The sequence below is a fragment of the Symphalangus syndactylus genome, chromosome 19 (genome assembly GCF_028878055.3).
Source record: "Symphalangus syndactylus isolate Jambi chromosome 19, NHGRI_mSymSyn1-v2.1_pri, whole genome shotgun sequence".
Taxonomy (NCBI): domain Eukaryota; kingdom Metazoa; phylum Chordata; class Mammalia; order Primates; family Hylobatidae; genus Symphalangus; species Symphalangus syndactylus.
Window position 1 is genome coordinate 88,186,236 of NC_072434.2, and position 18,276 is coordinate 88,204,511.

At 42.8% G+C, this 18,276-nt stretch overlaps 1 protein-coding gene across 2 annotated transcripts in view; it reads right to left on the reverse strand.

Annotated features, from left to right (window-relative positions):
- Positions 1 to 5,905, reverse strand: part of AKT3 (AKT serine/threonine kinase 3) — a 370,924-nt gene extending 365,019 nt beyond the window's left edge. Inside the window, exon 1 of one of the 2 annotated variants that reach the window (XM_063613541.1) lies at positions 5,768 to 5,905. The gene's annotated coding sequence lies outside the window, so the exon portion shown is untranslated. Of the gene's footprint in view, positions 1 to 5,320; positions 5,340 to 5,767 lie in introns of those variants that run through there. The other variant, XM_055235064.2, reaches the window with a different exon arrangement.
- Positions 5,906 to 18,276: the final 12,371 nt, after the last annotated feature.

Consider the following 18,276-nt stretch of genomic DNA (forward strand, 5'->3'; position numbering starts at 1 on the left):
AAAAGTAGGTTAACATAAAGCTAAAAGGCTCCCAACAACTCTCTTTTTTATGAATAAGGACAAAATTCATAGGTTAATAGTTTCCTATAAGTTAATTTCTAAGTTAAAACCCAGAATACAATTCAATAATACAACTTTCTCTAAACTCTTTGTAATTAATACTATGTAGAATGTATTTGCTCCCCACAATTTTTTAATATTCTTTATATATGATAGCCAAAGTGAATTAGTAAAGGACATCTGAAGTTCAAATACAACAGACTGTTGCAACTTTGAAAAACAAATGATGGTCAAGGGTAACCACAATACAATTCTGTGGCATTTTCTGATTTCAAGAAGTAAGTGAAACTAATATATACCATAATAAATACATAGAGCTATATCAAACTTTTAGAAGGATATGAGGGACAAGAAACATTCTGAAATGGAAAGGAAATTCAAGGCAATTTGCTCGGTACTTCAAATAATTCCAAGACAGTCTGTCCCTATTTTCAGAGTTGTTATCCTGTTAAAAAACACATCATATAGAGAAAGTGAGCCACATAAACTATATACTTTGGATATCTTTTCTCTCTTAAGAGCACTTTGTGGGATTTTCATAAAGCTCTTTCTATAGATAATTTCACTGAGGTTCAGAATATGGCAAAATATCTGAATAGGCAAAATTCCTAACTTTCAAACATATCAGTTCTTCCAAACTGCCAATTCTGAAAAATCAATTTTATTAACTTTAAAACATTTCTACAAAAACATGAAGCATTTTCCTGGCCATTTCCCTACTCCTATTTAGGGCATCTGAGTGCCATTTCAATCAACACGTCCATTATTAAAAATAAAAAAGCAACTTGCACTGTGTGATATACTTAATATTTTAATTAGAAACTAATAGAAAAATGCTTATTAGATTCCTGTTTCACCTAAATCACTGAACAAGCTATTGATAAATTATTCCCTCCATTTCTCATGTAAAGCGTAGGCTGCCTCTATGTGAAGGCATCTACAATACCATGGACAGGTTGGGGACTGCTACTAGAAGAATTTCAGGTGGCCAGGCACAGTGGCACACACCTGTAATCCTAGCAGTTTGGGAGGCTGAAGAGGGCAGATCACTTGAGACCAGGAGTTCACAACCAGCCTGGGCAACATGGCAAAACCCATCTCTACAAAAAAATGCAAAAATTAGCTGGGAGTGGTGGCAGGCATATGTAGCCCCAGCTACTCAGGAGGCTGAGGTGGGAGGATCACCTGAGCCCAGGAAGTCTAGGCTATGCTGAGTGGTGACCATGCCTGGGTGACACAGTGAGAACCTGTCTCAAAAAAAAAAAAAAAAAAAGAATTTGGTTGCACAGTTGGCCATATTTTTCTAATATACATGTAAAATCATTTTAAAATCTGTCTTGGGAGCCTAATTACAAATTTTTAAAAATCCATCCATACATATAAAATGCAATTGATATACGGTCCATTAAATACCAAGAATCAGCATGACAGAATTTACCCCCAGATTAAACTGAGCTACCCAATAGGTATGGAATCCTGTAACAAGGTTCATCACAATGGTGTATTAGGAAGAGCACCAGAAAGACCAAGAAACTTGAGTCCCTGCCCCACCCAGAGTGATGCTGTATAAGGCCACTTTAATTATCTGTGCCTCAGTTTCCAGAGCCATAAAAATGAAAGTGTAGCATTAGATGAACTCTGAATAGTTTTATAGCTCTTCCAGAGCTAATATTTATGATTCTGCAAGTTAAAATCTACAGAGTATCTACTTCATATATAGATGGCATCATAAGTGAAAGACATGATTATACATACATAGTTCATGTCCTCAAAAGTTTGATAATTGAAAGATGAAACATTCAAACAGCATTTCAGCTAAGACAAAATTTGGGCTAAGCTCCGCTATTGGAAAAATACTGTCCTCCTTCCCCTCCCACCCCCTAGTCCCCCAAATATAGTCAGAGGCTTTCTAATATAGATTCCAATATACATGTAAAATCCTCCTAAAATCTGTCTTGGGAATCTCCCTAATTATAAATTTGTTTAAATCCATCCATATATATATAGGAATTATATAATACAGGGAAGAAAAATTATCATTTGAAATTCTAGTGTTTTCTTCTAGTAAATCTTTTTACTTTCCCCTCATAATATTTAGAAATGAGAAATATCTGCAGTTGGTGATAGAGTACTGAAAACAAACAGAACTAAAATACACATCAACAAGTCAAGAAGCATATATTAATTTTATCTACCCATTAGTATTCAAAGATTACTTGGCAGAGAAAATGAGTTTACATCTAATTTGATGAAAGACTATGATGCTATAATAAAACATGTAAACATTTGAGGTATTTAATTTGGCATTTTAAACAAATGAAAGAGGATGTTAATGGGCCAGTCAATACACTTTTATTAACTTGATGCTATGGAAATTATTGTACCAAATTATGCAAATTTAGAATTGTCACTGTTAACTCCAATAATAGGTACAAACAAGTTAAGAAAAACACTAGAAGTGACGCAGAATAAGGAAAGTTTAAATAAAAGGTATTTTTAGAATGCCACAATAAGTTTTTCTTATGTGAAAATCACTTTCACAAGTGTAGCAGGGGTTGTTTGAAAGATTAAATGAATACAGGTAAAGCACATAAAACAGTGCCTGGCACGTGGCAACTGCTTACCAGGCATTGGTTAGCATTAACTCTAAACTGAATCTAATCCTATCACATGTAAAAGATCAGGACAAAGTATTTGTTTTCGGAAGATTCAGGACTATCTTTCCAAAAGAAGGTATGCTGTGTGACCAGGATTTAAAATACTGATGCACATGCTGAAACCTGGAGTAACACAAATCTTCTAACAAAAATTAATTGTATTATTAATGCATATTAACTTAAAAATAAAAATGCCAGTCAGATCACAAGACTGATTTGCTCAAAACAAAATGAAAATGGTTTTTCAGTTCTTGCATTTTGTTGCTCAAATCTAAGATAGTTTTAAATTTTTCTTTTTAACACTTCAAAACTTAATCACACTATAAAGACAAGCTCCTATCAAATCATGCTAAACATCCAACTAACAAGTTGTTAACAGTGATTGCCTTATCTTCCCAAGGACAAATTCTTGAACTAAAAGATATAATAACAAATGAAAGCATGGCTATCTTTTCACGAAAATACACAAAGTTTAAGTAAAGGCTAAACTTCCACAAAACCAATTTGTAAAACAGGTTCCTCATTTTAAAGAAACCCAGATAGCTGGAAATTTCCACTGAATTTTTATGAGAAAATTTCTCATATGTTTACATCAAAAGCTACAGTTTAAAAAATAAGTCCTTACTTTCCACAAGTCTCTATGCTAAGTTCATTTGTTCCCTAATAAGTTTAACCAACACGGTTATTTAGATTTGCAATGATTCTGAAAACAAATTCCTTCTGACAGCGATTTTCTGAATGAAATGTAAATATTAAAAGTTTTTAATTAAACCAGCACACAGTTCACACTCCAGTATTTGTTAAATATAATCTTATTTAAAATATTTTACAGCTATAAAATTAATTTTTAAAAAGTCCAAAGCAAAACCTTAAAGTACTCTGACATATACAACTTAGAGTCGATGTCAAGATTATTAAGCCAAAAATTAATTTTAAATTGGAAAACAATTCACTCCAGTAATAATTATGGAAAGAAAACCAAATGAATACAAACAATAATTTCACAATTTTTGCAGGATTACTTTGGACTATTTTTTAAACGCTGTAAAAAAAACATGCTGCAAATCCACAATGCAAACACACAACTGAAAACTAAAACCCTACATTCATCTAAACTTCAACATTGTCTCATTCATGTAATATTTGTCCTCCCTCACTTTAAAACTGGAACCTCAAGCCAATCAAAGATATTGGGGTCAACCCCAGTAAGGAAAACAAAAAGATCTTCAAGTACCATCTCCCTGTAAACTTTCAAGTACAATCTCCTTGGTAAACGTTCCAAGTCAAGATAATGTACTGGCAAAAGGAAAACAATTACAGTCCGGATATGTATCTTGCATATAATTGTGCATTAAGTCATAAACCTTGGTAAACTAGTAACTTAGTAGTAAGTTCCTATTTTAATTATGAAATATTTTCATGTTTTAGACAACCACCTCCTGGAATGTTTGTATTCGTTTATACATATTTTGCAAGTGATACTCAAGTTCTGAAGACTAATCTTCATTTCCTACACCATCTTTATTAGATGCTTCCACCTTCGGTTTCCTAAGTAAATACATAACCTAAACCAATGAGTTTCACTCATTTGTCAGTTTCAACCACTGACAAAACCCAGTGGTTGCCTAGTGATTTATAGGTCTACTAAAAGACATATATGACCATGCTTTACCAAATATGGAACACATGTCTAAACTGTTGACTTGAGACAACTGCCAATGTATTAACTACAAAAAGCCATTATTTTATACTTTAGCCTCAACTACAATCAAAGTGTGAACACTTCATTAGAGCTAGAAATTACCCAATATAGATACATAGGTTTCACTGTTGACTTTCTATTTGGAAACTTCATCAATTGCAAACTACCAGGCTTTCAACCAAAATGCCACATTGGTGAAATGAGTTGGTTTTATTTTCATAACAACATTATTTTGATGGAAGAAATGTGAACATCCCAGCTTTGACGTGTGGGTAAGCATTTCCTCTGCTTTCAGAACATAAACAGTAAATACCGGTATTGGAAAAACCTGGCCCCAACGAGATTCTTTATCTCTAGGCTAACTGTAGATTCCCGGGAAATCCCAAACAAGGGGTGACCCCGCCTCGGCGTCAGGGTCAACACAGCAACCAGCTAGGCTTCAACTTTGGGCTCTGAAGGGCCCCACCGGCATCATGGCTGATGCGGACCGATGCGCCGGAGGAGGTGGACAAGGAAGAGGCTGGTTTGTTTACTTGCAGCCAGAGCTGCCGCCGCCGCCAGCAGCGACAGCATCACTGGATCAGCCAAACCCAGCATCTTCCGCACATTTCTATTCTTAGCACACAACTCCCAAGCGGATCAAAACCCCATTACTATTAAAAACACAGACAAGCACGTTACCCACCTCCCACACACACACCCCCACCCCACCAGTGCCGTCTTTTCCTGCGCGCCAGTGGCGGGGAAGGGTGGGGGAAGGAAGGAGACCCCGGGGACGCCTGTGCATCCTCGCCTTCACCCCACCCCACGCGCAGACAGCCTCAGCGCCAGGGCGCGCGGCAGACGGCTCCCTCCCCCCAACCCAAACACACTGACACCGGCGCTCCACGCGTTATATAACCTCGCCGCCGCCCCCGGTCCAGGCGGGCGCCCCCTCCCCACGCCGCGCGGCCCGGGCGGGGAGGGGCGAGGGGAAGGAGCGAGAGTTGCGCAGAGACAGCAGGCGCCGGGCCGGGGCAGCCCAGACACAGACGGTACCGCTAGGCCGGGAACACCCCTCCCCCGGCCCGCTGCGCACCGCCGCCCCCCAGCTTCCCCCGGAAAGCGGGGAGTGTCGGTGTCAACCGCGCTGGGCATCCCCCGGCCTCCACACCCACACCCGAAGCCTCCGGTGACCCAGCCCCCGCCCACGCCCCCGGCGCGGTGACAACCCAGAAGCCCCCGCCTCACCCCACCCCGCCGCCATCCCCCGCCTGAGGGAGGCAGGGAGGGCGGACGGGGGCCCGGGGCCCGGAGGAAGTGGAGGCCAGGCGGGGAGGGGGCAAGAGTGGGGGGCGGTGGCTGTTACCTGCAAAGGCGGCGGCGGCGGCCCCGCAGCTGCTCGGGCGGCGGCGGAGGATGGAGCCGGGGGGGGGGGCGGGGGGAGGAGAGGGGGCGACTCGGGGGTCCCCCCTCCCTCCTCCTCCCCTCCTGTCCTCCCCCCACCCCACAGAGCCTCTGGCCTCCTCGAGCCCGGTGCGGCCGGCGGGAGGGCAAGCGAAGGGCTGCAGGGGAGGGAGGGAGCCGGCCGGGCCGGGCCGCGGAGCTGGAGCGGGAGGCGGCGGCGGCGGCGGCGGCGGCGGCGGCGGCGGGAGGGGGAGGGAGGAGAGAGGGCGGCGGCGGGGAGAGGAGGAGGCGGAGACTCTACTTGGGAATCGGATATCGGCTACAAATTCATCACCAGAAAACACCGCTCGGGCGGGGGCCGGGTCACGCCGGCGGGGCGGCGGCTCTAGGCCCTGGGGCGCGCCCGGCGCTGGGAGGGGGTCTGCGGCCTCCTCCCGGGCTGCGCCTCGCTGAGGGGACCCCCGCCGCCTCCCCGCCCCCTCCTTCCTCCCGCTCGGGGCCGCCGCCGATCGGTTCTCGCCGCCGCCGCGGGGCTTGTTGTTGACTTTGAGGAAAACTCCTGACGTCAGGGGCTGGCTCTCGGCGACTGGCGGGAGCGGCTTCCCCGCGTCCCCGGCCCTGCCCGTCGCCTCTGCTCCCCTCCCTGCCCGGCCCTCGTCCTCAGGCTTCCCCGCGCCCCCAAACCCGCGGCGCCCCGCGCCCCCTCTCCTCTCGCGAGAACATCCCCCTAGCCAGCCAGAGCCGGGAGCGGGGGCAGTCGCTCGCGGGCGGGAAGTTCTGGGTTTCCCCCTCGCCCGCGTGGCCCTTGGCGGGCACCCGAGGCCCGGGAGCGGAGGCTCCTCGCCCAGCCGCTTCCTCGGCGCATCCACCCACCCGCCCTGGCCGCGGACGCGTGCGCCACCAGGCCCAGGGCGTCTCCTCCAGCCCCGCCGCGGCCCCTCGGGTAGATGGGCCCGGCGCGAGGGCTCGCACCTGGAAGCCCACGAGGTGGGCGGTGCCCAATGAGGAAGGAACCGGAGAGCGCGGAGCCGTCCAGGAGCTGACCCCACCCCCTGCACCTCGGGGAAGAGGGACCGGGGTCAGTCCGTAGCACGAATCATTCCTGACTATCCCAGGAGACCACGGCCGACCAAGAACACCTCTCCGAACAGCCTTCCGCACCGCTTGCTGCAAGCATTCGTCCACACACGGTACACAGATTGCGGGCGGATCGTAATTCACTCTTAAAATCACACCCTTTTTAGGGATATTCGTTTTCAATGACTTTGGGAAAGCCACGAGGTACTACATTTACTACAAAGAGACCGTTTCTTTATTTTGAAGTCAGTGACTCCTGAGACTGCATTGGGGACACTTTTTTGCACAATGACCATATTTTACCATGCAGCTCACTTCAGAAACCTATAAAAGTTTACAAGTTTTGTCGCTTCTGGAAACACCTGGCCAGCATCCCTATTATCCCGCCACGTGGCTCTAGCCTTATTGGTGTACCTGTTATTTTCTCCCATTGCAACATTTTTGTTAATGTCTGTGGCTTCTTTCTGCAGAAGAGTTCCTCCTCCTGACAGGCACTTCATTCTCTGCTTTTCTGTGTCTTGACAACTCTCTGATGGTAGTCATTTTCTTATGCTATAGCCCCCTGGTATTTATGTACTGTGTGGTATTAATATTTATACTTCCAGGTTCACATCTTTTATGAACTGTGCATCTGTTGGGATTGTGGACAGGAGTAGGAAACCAAAAAAAGAGTTTAAAAAAAATTTTTTTTCTCCGTTTGTAAGGGAAACTTGTTTCCCTGACCACCCTGGAGCAAAATTTGCCATTTTAAGATAACACAGTCCGTCTGAGAGAAAGTCCACCACCGTGCCTTTCCCCTTTTCCCATATTTCCTAGCATGCTATGAGCTCATGAATAAACAGACTTTGTCCTATTTTCGTTTTATCTATAAAATATACATAATGTATTCCCATAATTAGCAGACCTCTCACAGTCACTATTGGTAAAATTATTGGGTTACAGGTTTCTTGCTGTAAAACACAAAAATAGGTCATATTTTTATTCCACAGTACCCCAACTTGCTTTTTATTTTTAAGAAAATAGTCCCTTATGACACCAGCACTAAAAAGAGTGTCTGAAACTTTAAATACTTAACTTTTGAGAGTCGGAGTATCTGGAATTACTGAATTACTAGATATCTCTTATCAGGGAGATGTTCATTTATTCCCAAATTTAACATCAATATATTTACAAGAGCTGAATGTGTCTTACGAGCCATACTACCTCAAAATATTTCTCCCAGTCTGGGCAGATTGCATTAAATCTTAGGTGGATTAAACCCTAAAATTCAGTATGTGAGGATGGATTATATACTCTCGGCTTCATGTATTTGAAGAATAATAAGTTTTTATTTCTGTTCTATTTTTGCTTGTGGACTATAGTAGTTTCATAAGTTTCCATAATAAAAGCATGTTTGATTTCATTATTGAATTACTATTAATTAGGGATATTATTTATTTAAATAACATTGTTCTTTCTCTTAGACTATGCCGGTATGAATTTGGCAGAATCTGCCGATTGTGGTATGTTGGTACTCCATACAGAATATGTGCTAGACTTCTTCTCTATTTTGTCATCACATCCAGTAATATGGAGTGCAGCCAGCATGTTCATCCCTGGGAATGTCCCTCCTAAATTTTGCAAAGAAAGCCTTCATTCTTAAATATTCTTAAGATTAACATTTCTCAGTATTAGTTATTTATGCATTTTAAGAAAAATGTTCATTCTTCTTTACTACCAATGACTAAGTCTGATACTGAGCTATTTCTTGGTACTTCCCCCATTTTTTGGGAGTAACTAAAACTGGAAGGATATTTAGAATTTCAGAGCATCTAATGTCTTAGTCCATTCAGGCTGCAATAACAAAATACTATCAACTAGGTAGCTTATAAAGAACAGAAATTTATTTCTCACAGTTCTGGAGGCTGGGAAGTCCAAGATCAAGGCACCAGCAGATTTGGCGTCTAAAGAGGGTTCCGTTTCCTGGTTTGTAGATGGTGACTTCTTGCTGTGTCTTCACATTTTAGAAAGAGTGAGGGAACTCTCTTGGACCTCTTTTTCTTTTTCTTTCTTTCTTTCTTTTTTTTTTTTTTAGAGACAGGGTCTCATTCTGTCACCCAGGCTGGAGTGCAGTGGCATGATCATAGCTCACTGTAGCCTGGAACTCCTAGGCTCAGGCAACCCTCCTGCCTCAGCCTCCTGAGTAGCTGAGACTACAAGCATGAGTTAATGTTCCCAGCCATCTTGAGCCTCTTTTATAATGGCACTACACTAATCCCGTTCTTGAGGGCTCAAACCCTCATGACTTAATCACCTCCCAAAGGCCCCATCTACTAACACACTTTGGAAGTTAGGATTTCAATCTATGAATTTAGGGAAACACAAAAATTCAGACCAGGGCATCACATAACAAAAATTAAGTTACTGCTCTTCTGTCTTAATAGAAAGGATGTGTCATCCTAGGAGAGGGCATGGAACAAAGCAGACACAGAATATGTGTTTGTGGATGAAATGCATGTTCTGATGTTCTAATGAAGGCTCTAATCTGTGTACTATGTACAGTTTATATAGTATTGTCCTCTTGGGATTTAAAGTGATTTATTGGAAAGAACATAAAAGTGCTTTGGAGACTTGTAGACCAGAGTTCAAATCCTCTCTCTGCATAGTTTGTCTCATCTCAGGCAAGTTGCTTAATTTTTCTAAGCCTTAATTTCCTTATTTGTAAAATGGCAGTTACAACTACTTCAACAACTTATGTGAATTAAATTTTATGAAATATTGGTATCTAAAACACAGTGAGTAGTCAGCAAGCTAAGATTCCTTTACCATAAATGTGAATATATTTATGTTAAACTAACAATAGCTGCTACAAACAAATACAAAAATCTATATTGGCACTCTCTGCCACAGTTGTTTCTGAAATAACCACGTTAAGTCTACAGCTGTAATTAGTGAATATATCCTAGATGATTAATAGAACAATTTCTAAAAGAGTATAGCTTAAATTTCTGTTGGTTAAGCCTGCCAGTCTGTGATATTTTTCTTATAGCATCCCGAACTGACTAAGGCATACCGTTCATTACAATAGTTATCAGTACTAATTGTCTTTTTCTTCCTTTCCCTGATGTCTGTCTGTCTGTCTTTTTTTTTTTTTTTAGACAGAGTCTTGCTCTGTCACCAGGCTGTAGTGCAGTGGCATGATCTTGGCTCACGACAACCTTCACCTCCTGTGTTCAAGCAATTCTCCTGCCTCAGCCTCCCGAGTAGCTGGGATTACAGGCACCCGCCACCACACCCAGCTAATTTTTGTATTTTTAGTAGAGATGAGGTTTCCCCACGTTGGCCAGGATGGTCTCGATCTCCTGACCTCGTGATCCGCCCACCTCAGCCTCCCAAAGTCCTGATGTCTTTCTTAAGGCACAGGCCAGGTGCCTGTACAAGAACATATGAGCATAGCCAAGGGCCAGATATATCACTAATCTGGGATACTTAAAGCCCTGTGGAAACCTCCCTCTTAATTTTGTTCTCAGGTTTTATTTTTTTGCTATGTTATTAGAGTATGAATGAATTTTTTTCATTCATATTCTCATTGTCAGACGGCTAAATCTGTTAGCAACTTAAGCAATCTCTGGACATTACATTTAATATTTCAGGACGCTTGGGTCACAAAAAGTTACTGACCACGAATAAATAACTGCTTGTGGAGCATCGAGCTAGAATTCTTGTTCTAATTCCAAAGCAACAAGCATACGCAATTATTATTCCTGGCTGTGCAGGAGAATCGTGGTATGTGATAAATTAATACATAGTATAATCCTACAGCCTCATTTTAGTGTGTAATTTTAGCTTCCTGAGGTGATGTGCATTTCTAGTTGTTTCTGAATCAGCTCTATGGGGATTGGACTTTCCCATGCAACAGCTAGCAGTGAAATAACAATGGTAAATTTCCAACCTTCACCTGGATAATTACCTCAACTTCTTCCTCAGTTATCTCATGTAAATACTGTCCTGTTCCAGAAAGTTTCCCCATCCATTTTAAAACACAGTTTCTTCTGCCAATCAAAACACTTTCACAATTAACTGAAAAGTTTCAAATCTGCATCTCACTATTTTAACCCTCTATGAAGTCCTTCAATTGTTGATTCTGTGCTATTTCGTTAAATAATACTGGCTTTTTATAGTAGGGGAAAATCAGTCTCAGAATTTTTCTGTTGACTAGACAGAACTATGACCATTTTAAATTGCAAACACTATCTCAATTCAGTAATTGGATTTGAATCAAAGCTCTGAATTTGATTTAGAATTCAAACTTTGTAGTGGGGAAAGCAGGCAGGCTCAGCTTCTCTATTTCTCTATCTTATTTTCCTCTTCCACTCCACAAGTCAGTCTCTGGGTGAAGGACAAAACAGTTCTTACCCAGCTGGTACCGTTGTCAGCCAGCTTTGCACTCTCTCAGCCTAGCACACAGAACCAGCTACATGATTTGCAAGGCCCAGTGCATAATGAAAATGCTGGGCCCCTTGCTGGAGAAAAGAATTTAAAACTTTGAGAGCAGAGCGTTAAGCCAAGTACACAAGCCCGTATTCCGTACAGGTAGCACGCCCGTGAGGCTGCTGGTATGTGCTTCATGCTAGCTGTCCAGGGGTTTTTTGGAGAGTTGCTTCTGGGCTACCCTAACTGCAATCTCTGTGATGTGGGTAATGCACCCTTACCTTCAGCCGGCACTCCTGATGGCCCCTCAGCTTTAGTTTCTTCAGTCCTATTGGAGTCTTCTCACCCCTCCGGGAGAAAGTCTCATAGGCGCAACTCCAGATGGCTCCAGGCAAGTTCTCTCCCTCCCATAGGACTCTGTCTGGGCTACAGAAAACATTGAAACATCCTTTGCCTAGCAGGCCATTCTCTTCCAAGCAGTTGGGCAGCCTGTTTCCCAGTTTTCTGAATGGGAGTCAGATCCCAGTCCACAAAATGCCCCTGCCCTGCATCCAGCCCCCATTGCAGGAAACACATTCCAAGCTCTCCACACAATCCATGAAAACCCGTGGAAGCCCCCGGCATGAGCCGAAGAAACATCCTCCATTTTCTCTGCACAGGAGGTGATGAACGCAAATCTCCCCTCCACAAACCTCTTCTATCTCTAATTTTCTCCACTATTGTATATGTTTTAAGTAGATGAGAGTATTTGAGTCATAGATTCGGTTTTGAATTTTTTCCTTCATAATAGTGACCAAGCTTGAAATTTCATACTTTTGTATCTTGAGATCTCAGTTGAAACTTCAATTTAAAATTCCTATTAAAAAGCGTATTCTCCTGCTTCATTCAAAGTGCAGTGGCTCATGCCTGTAATCCCAGCATTTTGGGAGGCCAAGGCAGGAGAATCACTTGAGCTCAGGAGTTCAAGACTAGCCTGGGCAACATAGCAAGACCTTGTCTCTACTAAAGCTATTTTTTTTTTAATTATCCAGGCATGGTGGTTCACGCCTGTAGTCCCAGCTATTGGTGGTTGAAGGGGTTGAGGTGACAGGATAACTTGAGCCCAGGTGGTTGAGGCTGCAGTGAGCTATGATTGCACCACTGCACTGCAGCCTGGGTGACAGAGCACGTCTCTATCTCAAAAAAAAAAAAAAAAAAAAAAATTTCTCTGTGCTATAACTATTTTCTCTGTTGCTTATTTGGATGTGTGCTCACATGTATTAAAAAAATTATCAGCTATAACTGAATAAGACATTTAACAGGTGTTCAAGGCACAAAATTAATTAAAACAGTGTCTTCTCTACGTTTGTATTTGTTTGATAAATATGTTCCAACAAATTGCCTTTTTCATACATTATTACCTACATTACTATTAAATATTTTTAGAGACTCTTGCCCTTAGCTAATTTCTCAAAATTTTTATTAAGCAATTTAAAGTTGAACACTTTGAAATTTTATCTCAGAAGATGCTATGATATAGATGCCACAAAATCAAGTATAAAAAAGGATAAATGTGCAATTTGTATGAGAGAGTCGGTCAATTGCACAAAGGTCATGCTGGGCTATGAAAACCTCTAGATACAGGCATGAATCATAAGTGATGGATTTTTACATACTTTTTTTTTTGAGATGGAGTCTTGCTCTGTTGCCCAGGCTGGAGTGGAGTAGCAGGTTCTTGGCTCACTGCACCCTCCGCCTCCCAGGTTCAAGTGATTCTCCTGCCTCAGCCTCCCAAGTAGCTGGGACTACAGGTGTGTGCCACCATGCCTGGCCAATTTTTTTTGTACTTTTAGTAGAGGGGGGTTTTGCCATGTTGGCCAGGCTGGTCTCGAACTCCTGACCTCAGGTGATCTGCCCACCTTGGCCTCCCAAAGTGCTGGGATTACAGGCATGAGCCATCACACCTGGCCAGATTTTTAAAAATAATGTAAGACTGCCTTGATTTCCCTTTAATGTCTATGGTTACCAAAGAGAGGATTTGCCTTCCTTTTTTCTTTATCAAGGTATTAAAAATTGAGAAAATATTGGACTTTGGGGCATAGTTTAAACTCCTTAACTTTTTCTTGCTTCATTCAAAGTGCTATTGGGATCCTTGAGTATACAATGTTCAGAGAATAACAATTTGCTAAATACTCATGTCTTGTTTGCCTACCTTGTCTCTTTCCACCCCTCATCTTCTGAAAAGTTACTTCCTTATAGCTGTCTTCTTCTTCCAAATATCTGAGAAAGTCTTTTGAGTTACGTGACATCTAGAAATCGTATTTATGAGCAGAAGCTTCTTCAAATAATCCATAAGGGAAAACTTACGAAGAGTGAGGAAAAAGACAGACTCCAACTTTCATCACTCTTTATGCACTCCCTCCTTAATGATGGTTATGATAACCCTCTTTTTCTTAAATCTCCACTCAGGGTATCATAAAACTTACTTGCATATTTACCTAGTCCCATTGTCTTCCCTGGTAAAATGCTTTAAGCCTTAGATCATACAGTTCGTATTTTGGCATTCACTTTAACTTAATTCCATAAAAGTTTCTTGACTCTCTCTATAGATAAAGGTCTAGAGATAGATTTAAGTTCAACACAGAGTCTCCTTCCAAGAAGCTGCAGCTATCAGGGAGACCAACATGAATAAGTGACTATAAAATAAGTGCTATGAGAGAAATATGTATAAAGGGATATGAGAACACACCATTGGGAGCAATTAATAGTGAAATGAGAGGGAGTAAGTCAGGTCAACCTAAAGACAGGTTATTGATATTTTAGCTGATCATTAAAATGAGGTCCAAAGTTGATCAGGCGGAGGGAGAAGGACATTCCTGCAGTGAAAAGAGCACCCCAAAAAACACAAGAGAGTAACACTGGGGACTCCAAGAAAAGAAAATAGGTGGGGGAAGGTCTCAGTGACATGAGTGATATGATAATTCAAGTGCAGTTTGAGCTGTCTATATGAATGCAGGAGCAGCGGAGAGGGAGAAGGAAGACTCTTAAATAACTTATGATATAGAATCAACAGGAATGAGTGATCAGTTGGCAGGCAGAGGGGTGGTAAATAGAAGAAGGAGTGAAGGATGATGCCCAGAATTCTCCCCTCCCTGGGACTGGGGGTAGGAGTGGACTGTGTGTGTATGGACAAACATGCACACACTATGGTTACTGCTGCTAATTTTGGAGAATAAGGTTGGCAAGAGGCCAGGTTATGAAGAGAAAAGATGAGTCGTTTTGGACATGTTAAAATGCAAATGCACCTGTGAGACTTCCAGGTAGATAGAGCAATCCACACTATAGCTAACATGGTTGAGTTCTTACTTTGTGCCAAGTGCTGCACTGAGCACCTACTGATTTAATATCAGAAGCATTTTTGAATATGGAAATGGAGGGATCTGACGAAAAGACTTGGTCTGGATGTAGGCTTGCATCAGAGCATGGGGTAAGTGGCTCCGAACAGCAATGTGATATAAGAACCAAACCTTAGGAAGCACTAACACTGGAGGGCAAAAGGAGGTGGCAGAATAAAGTCAAATAGGTGGGAAGAGAAACAAAACAAGTTATGAAAGCCAAGGTGGGACAGAATGTCAAGAAAGGGCAGCGTTTGGCAGTGGGAATGTTGCACAGAGGTGAAATAAAAGATCAACTCCGATAAGTGCCTACTGAATTTTAAAATTGGGAAGTCATTGCTTACCTTGGTTGAAGTAATTTCATGGTGTAATGGGATTGAAAGCTTCGTTGAACTGCGTTTAAAAGAAAATGGCAAATTGAGGAAGAGGGAAACAAGGAGAGATGAGGGGAGAAACTGATATTTATTGAAACCTGCTGGGAGCCAAGTTCTCTGCCAGCACTTTGCTTACATGTAGCTGTATATTACAGTAGTCCGGGATATTAACTGTTGTTCCCTAGTTTCTGACTCCCCGTGGCCCTTACTGGCTGTCGAGTGAACTAGAAGATCCTTGCCTCAGGAAGCAGATGACAGAGCAGAGAAATGAGGAAAGGGCCTTTTCTGGCTTTGTAGTTTCAGAAGCCTAGCCCTCAGTGGGAAATAGAAATGGCCTCTAGGGCTTAAAACAGTGGATGAGGGAGAAGATGTGATGCCGTAAGAACAAGGTTTCATGCACATCACCACCACCACTGCCACTAGAAAGAATGTCAGTCTAGCAGGAGGAAGAGAGGACAGAAGTAGATGGGTGGGTCTCTGGGGAAGGGCTGGTTCTATTACCTGCCCCATGGGGACAGCACAAGAAAGAGGATGAGTCAACAACCTGACAGGCTTCAGGATTCCCAAAGAAGAGGGAAGTTGTGCTTCCTTTCCTTAAGGGAGCCTGGATGGAAGGAAGGACCAGACTTAGATATGTCCTGATGGTGAATGAAGGCAGTCAGTCACCTCAGGGCATCCTGGAGCCCAGTGTAACCTGGGCAGCAACACGGTAATCCCTGTGCAATCAGGATTTCTGAGTTTGCACAGGCTTTAGGATGATTTCTGAGATTCCATGCCCTACAACGGTGCAGGATCAGCATCGCGGTTCCAGCACACCAGCAAATGGAAATGAGGGGACAGAGGAACAGATGAGAAGTAACTCTGAGGACCAACAATCAAGGGGCAATCATGATGACCAATATCTCAGAGGACAACAGTATGAACAGACAACCAAGACAAGTAGCCCTTCTCTGTCCAGACGAATTACTCCCATGCAAGTCACTCTCCCCACTGCCTTCCCTCCAGAGAATCATCACAATCCCAGGCAGATAGGAACTTTCCAACCACGCAGCAAAATGGAGGCTCAAAATAGAAATGGAGTTGAGTTCTAGAAATAATGTTACATTTCCTACACACATGAATTTGGGAAATGAATGATAGCCAGAAAGGGATCCAAGGTGATGAAACTTCTTTTAAAAAAAAAATAAGAACGAAGAGCCAGGAATGGTGTTGCAGCTACTCGGGAGGCTGAGGTGAGAGGATCCTTTGAGACCATAAGTTTGAGGCCAGCCTGGGCAACACAGTGAGACCCCATCTCTTTAAAAATTTTTTAAACAATTTTTAAAAAAGAATGAGAGAAACTAGATAATATAAATGGGGGAAAGGAAAGAACTAGCTGAGAGGGAGAGCTTGAAAATGAAGGAAAAATAGATCACATACTAAGGAATGATTCTGAAGGATATGGGAGGAAAATCAACAGAAAGGGATACACCTTGAAGGGAAGGTGTACACCTCTGGAAGACGAGTGAATGTGAAAAGGATGTGCATAGATAGAGTTCTGTAGAGGGCTGGGAGAAATGTGACAGGTTTCATGCTTTATGGCATGGAGGAGGAAGGGCCACGTGGTAATGCTTGTTGGATGCCTGTTGGAAATAACATAGGATGAAGACAGAACCATAACACAGTTTAGTTCCTTGAGCGTTAGGTCGTACATGTCTTGCATTCGACTTCCTTCAATGAAGTAGTGGATGGAAGCAGCCACTTCACCAGCTGCTGGAACTGTTGGCCACTGACACCTAAGTCCCTTTTCTAGGAATTGCCATCTACTGAGAGAGCCACTCTGCCACAAATTACACCCCCTTCTCAGTGACTGTACTGTGTGAAGGTGGAAAGTCCAGCCCCCTTGCCTCAGTTCAGGAGGAGTCTGCTGGCCTATATAGGTGGGTACACTGGGCGTGTCTCTCCCATCCCCACAGCCCCTACCAGGAGATCAGCTGGGGTCTTTTTGTGACTGCACAGCACTTTCCCCCTGCCCAATCCTGCCTCCTTCACCCACAGCAGGCATTGATTGTGAGAGCACACCCCACAAAATTCCTGCGGTGCTGTCTCCATCCCAGAGTCTGTCTCACTGGGAATCCAACTTGAGAAAGCACCGGTCCCTCGGAATCACAGTCAGTACTGTAGGAAGGAACTCCAGCATGCCTTGGGAAATCCAAGTTTAAAGAATGAATAGCTCTCTGGTGGGACAACCTCCTTTCTTTCTGCCCTCTTGTTTCCATGTGGATGAAAGTTACATTCCTGGCCTGTGTCACCCCTGACTCCCGCCTCACCAGAGACTTATCTGATGGAGGAGTCCAGGGGAAAGTACTGGGCACTCAGCCCATTCTGGGGTCCCCTGTTTGGAAGACAGGTTGGCCCAAATGCTCCCTCATACCGAAAGAGGCCTGTCCTGTGGGTGTGGCACGTACTGTTCTGGTTCTAGGGGAAAGTATTTGCAAGCCCATTTGTCTGTAGGCCTAACACACATCCTCCAATCCAACTTTTACTAATGTCAAGCTGCTATTTTCTTTGCCAGTGTCCATTTTTTTGTATCGTATTTCTCAATTGGGATCCACATTTACAAGGGGAAGAAAGGGTTAGCTATTTAACTCTCTGAAACCTTTACTATAGTACTTTTGGAAGGGAGGGAAAACTGTTTAGTGTTTGGGTGTCTCTTTAGGATAAGAAATAGCAAGTCAAGAGTGACAAGGAATGCAAAAAAGAAACATCACACAGACAGAAGATAAAGAAAAATACAGTCGTTTCAACATTTAGAAAATATCCATGAACTCTAGTCCTGTATGCAGGTAACTCCTACCTGAGAAGGAGTGGATCACAAATCTACCCAGACCCCCAGCCATTGGATTTAAATCATTGTTCCTTTATTCTCCAAATGTTTGGCTTTGTTCAAAAGATTCATAAAAAAACCAAGCGTATTGGCTCTGTTACACAGAAAAACTGCATCAGCTTTTTGCTAAAATCAGTTTTATCATGAAGTTAATTACATTTTATTACCAAAAGATAAGTATGCTAAATGAATCCACATATCACAACATCTATTATAGGTTTGTAGAAGTGATGGTAGGGATGGCACTATTTTTATTAATGTCTATTTTTAAATTACCTTAATTTGACCTCATTTTACCCCAAATTACTCCTTGAGATGATTTTGCAGGCTGAGTCCCAAGTTAAGGATGGCTCTGAAATTTTTCTGTAGC